At 38.2% G+C, this 4,650-nt stretch overlaps 1 pseudogene; it reads right to left on the minus strand.

The window, feature by feature from the left end:
• Positions 1-2,328: 2,328 nt before the first annotated feature.
• Positions 2,329-3,968, minus strand: LOC149203009 (putative protein phosphatase 2C 53 pseudogene; annotated as a pseudogene).
• Between the last annotated feature and the right edge of the window lie 682 nt (positions 3,969-4,650).

Below are 4,650 nucleotides of genomic sequence, written 5' to 3' on the forward strand. Positions count from 1 at the left end.
TGACCCAAGTGATGATGATAAACAATTATTCATGTTATCAAATTAAATCTTGGAAAAGCTTGTTGCAAAATGATTGAAATTATTGGCTGTGTGTAAACATTGTCTTCCCTAAGATTAAAGTAAAATTACGGTCCATTGTTTCTCAACCCTTATATCAAGTATTCTAAATGAAACTTTTCTTTTTGTTACCAATTTTAAATAAAATAAAATTGCATAATTAGAGTCTTTCTAAATGAAACTTTTCTTTTTGTTACCAATTTTAAATAAAATAAAATTGCATAATTAGAGTCTCTACTGAAAGTTCAACGCTTCTTAGAGTTGTTCTCAAAAGGCTTTAACTTAGTTGTCCTGAAAGGTGAATTATTTCTCTTCTTTCAAAGAGTTGCTTCGTTGAAATGAAGCACACTTCATGTTTTTCATTCCATATGTTTTTTTTTTGCCTTTGATTGAAATGCTTTATATTCTCTAGCCTAATATTTTTTAGGTAATTCTTGTCTTGATATACTTTTAATGGTATTTCAATTTGTTTTCTTCCAATCAAGTATAATGATATTTTAGTTATTTTTTAGGTAATTCTTGTCTTGATATACTTTTAATGGTATTTCAATTTGTTTTCTTCCAATCAAGTATAATGATATTTTAGTTATTTATTTTGTAGAACAATATACTTTTAATGGTATTTCAATTTGTTTTCTTCAAATCAAGTATAATGATATTTTAGTTATTTATTTTGTAAAACAACAAAGGCATAAAACAATTTTTATTAATTTCATTTCTAATCTCTTAATTATAAATAATACATACATGGAAACTTTTTTAACAATTATGTTATTGCGCTGAATAGTAAAAGAGATACATGAAAATGCTATATTAATTTCTTGTCCAAACTCTCTGACTTATTAACATAGGGGACACCTTTCAACATATAATCATTGTTTGGTGTTATCTATTCTTTTGAAAGAAATTTTGTGCTTTTAACTTGTAATAACTACCACTGGCTTAAAAGCCACCTTTTGCCCACTAGTTTGTGCACGGGCCTCTTGCCCAAACACTGTTTTAAGAGAAAACAATACATATTGGACTCTCCAATCCTTACCAGTAATGACAAGACATTACTTGAGAGCCCTATTTGAAGCTTCCAGCTTATGTATTAGCTGATGTACTGTTTGATCGGCCTCCCTCCATTAGAAGCTCTTAGAAAGAGAGATTGGTGCACCGTGCAATAGAATTCTACAGCCAAACATCTTCAATGCTCTGTTTAAACATATAATTCACATTCTAATGTCATCAAATCATTGCCTTACTTGGTGCTCTGTTTAAATTCTGCACGCTTGACTAATTAGCCACAACCATCTTATGTGGCCAGAGGAATGGTCATTAATTATGTGCTGAGTTTGCACATTCATTATTTAGCTGGTAATGGAAGTGACTCCTTACAGCAATTCATTTCAAGGTGTGTGTGGCATAATCTACTTACAACTAGCATTATATTCATAACTACTTCAATGATCAAAGCTTTGAAATAAGTTAGTCATTTATAATATTTGTGCAATGTTTAACTTACAGCACATCATTTATATTATGTGCTGTTTAACTTACAGCACATAATATCAATAATTACCATCAAAGATAAATCGGTATCCACAAGAGAAAAATGGTATTATTATTCTCGTTAGATGGTTGTGAACATTTCCACTTAGCTTAACAATTTATCTAAATAGTTTCTCATCCTGTTACAAAGTGCTGCAGCTTAGTATTCTTCTTTTGGAAGATCAAAATGAGCTTTAGCAGTAGTTTCAATTGCCCCCACATGGACTTCTCATGCAAGCACAGGTACTCTTTTAAAGTTTCTTTGCCTTTGGAAGTAGCTTCCTTCTGTCGATTATTTTTTTCATAATGGTTGGGTATGCTCTGTTTTGAAGTATTTTACCTCTCTGTGTAATATTGATGTAGAGATAAAGACTTGAAAAACGGAAGAGTAGGGAGGACCATTAGCTCCTGCATGTGTGTATACTGCCATTGATTGATTGATTAAGGATGTTTCATGGCATTCCTTTATACGAAATATGTTCAACTAGCGCTGCTAAATTGTGTATCAGATCTACATATATAACAAGCCTGTCTGTTCCTCCATTTTAAGGACGAACCGAAGGTTCCACTGTCTCTTCCTTTAAACCATCAAAGTCTATAATCTGTGGGAAAGTTCATAATCTTGTGAAGACCGATGGCATATAGCTTGGTCATATGAGTAAATATGAGGTTAAACATATATAGCAAATGCAGCGGCAACACGAATGTGATAATTGAAATTGAATGAAAGAAGAATAATGAAAAAGAATCATTGGCCCTGTTAAGTTGTAAAAAACGAAAGTGTTTATACATTTAAAAATAAAAATAAAATTGGAGAATTCGTGCTTCCCACTACTTGGTAATCAAAATATTGGGTGGACTCATTTTAGAATCCAACTCTAGGTTGTTATCCACACTTCTTTTGATTGTTATCCACACTTCTTTTGATGGCAATCATCCCTCACATCGTCCACTCCAATTCTATGTCTTGCAAAAATGTCTGAGTTGTACTATCATCACACTAATATCATCTCCTGATTTTCTGGTTACCGCGACTTCTACAAGCTTTTTGCAAGCAGCTATAGGGTCGCCTCCCAATGGTGTCAAATAAGTCTGCTTCTCAAGGCAGTAAGGCCTGGCAATATCCACTGCTTCTTGATTACTGACCATATTCCACAACCCATCTGATGCCAAAATTAAAAACTCGCAATCAGATGTTATTTCAATCTTTCTAGTCTCTGGTTCAGCTGTTATCCATTGTTTCATGTGCGAATCACCTATTGCCCTAGATACAGCTAGAGATCCCTGAACTCGCCAAACGCCGTGGCGGAGGTCCACAATTCCACCCAAATTCTCTATCCGTTGTCGCTCGTCCTCCCTTCCAGCTCGATGATCACATGTGAGGGCTTCAGAAGCACCGTTTCTGCTAATAACTGCTCGACAATCCCCAGCATTGGAAACCACTAAGTTGCCATCTATAATCAGAGCAGTTACACAGGCAGTACCGCCGCCGACATCCTGCTTCAAAAACTCTGCATCTGTTTTTAGGTACCCAGCTCTAACACCCTCTTCGAGAATGTTCTCTGTTTCATCTCCCATGGACAGCATAGCATCCACTATATTGGGCCCAATATTGTTGGCAGCGAAATCTGAAGCTTTCGGACCGCTATGGCCATCGAAGACGCCGAAGAAGGCCTGTTTGGGATCACCATGAACATTGAGAATGGCCTTGTGGGTGTCCTCCATCAATTCTCGCCGACCCTTTTTGCTCGAAACCGCATAATGAAGGCCCTCCACATTGACCTCCATCGCCTGCTTTACTGCTGAGAACAGCGCATTTATGCCGGGCAATTGGGGCGGAATATCCAGCCTCTGTGGGCGTTTCCTCTTTAGTGGAGGCGAAGGGCACTTGTGGGCAATCGAGCCATTCTCCTCCGGTACATTGACACAGAGAGAGACCGCTCTCATGACCGGGATCTTCCCGCTCTCGCTCCACAGCAGCGTCTCATTTCTCTTAGTCAGCCCAGAACCCACAAAACTGGCCTGGACGTCGCTAGTCCTGGGCGTTTGGAAACCATGATTCCAACGGGAGCCTGTCCAGATTTCAATATCAGAATCGCGTATAGAAGGGGACCTGCAGGAGCCCAAGAGCGAGGGAGAATTCTGTGCTACAAGGCAGGCCATGTTCACAAATTACGGATGCTGCTGCTACTGTTGATGTTGGTGGTGAATCTTCTTGTTGCCTTGGAGAACCGCAAGCAGCAGTAAAAAATTCCCCCTTTGAGTGGTTTGCCCTCTCTGTGGTTACAATTTAATTGAATGTCTCACTTGGATCTGGTTAGAACTTGGATGCTCTGGAACATAGCGCTCTAATGTGAGCATTTATATTGCACTCAAACGCCGAAATCAAATCCGAATTCCAGTTGTCTCGTCGGTCAACAGCCCCTGTATGCGAGTCCGCCACGCAGATGTGAATTACAATCTGTAATACCACGAAACACCACTGTCTCCGCGGTGAAACAGGATGTAATCCTTGTTACGTTTCTTTAGTCAAAGAAAAGGCGAGCAAGAGGAAGGGTTTCAGTTGGGTCCCATGCAGCTATGGATGGAACGTTGCAAGCGCTCGCCTTGTGGCCGTTAATAATAGGGATGCTTCCTTCATCGATGGCAACTGTCTTTCCACGTCGAACCTTCCCCGTAGTGGTACCATCGATAGATGCGTCTGCCCAACCAGAACCCTTACTCTTGCTCGCTTGACGCGTTACGTCATCTCACTAAAGACACGCTTTCAGAAGTCTGGTTTCCTATATGAAAAGGTTTTCCCCCTTGTAAGTATATGGTTTGGTCTCAATGTATTAAGAGAAATCATACATCAATATTTTAATAGATGTGTATAAGCGATCATTACAAATCTTAGAAAATGGTGAACATTAAATTTAGTAAATTTTTGTTAACAGATGATGATGTCGCGTAGACAAGGCTGTGATCACTGCGACGGCTGGAATTTGGATATTTTTAAAAGCAATTTTTTTTAACGTTTTAGTTTTTTATCTGGAAATTCACTGCGATGTTTTAATAATA

This window comes from Pinus tabuliformis, chromosome 2_1 (genome assembly GCF_031772625.1).
Source record: "Pinus tabuliformis cultivar Carrire ecotype Pingquan chromosome 2_1, CPIR1, whole genome shotgun sequence".
NCBI lineage: Eukaryota > Viridiplantae > Streptophyta > Pinopsida > Pinales > Pinaceae > Pinus > Pinus tabuliformis.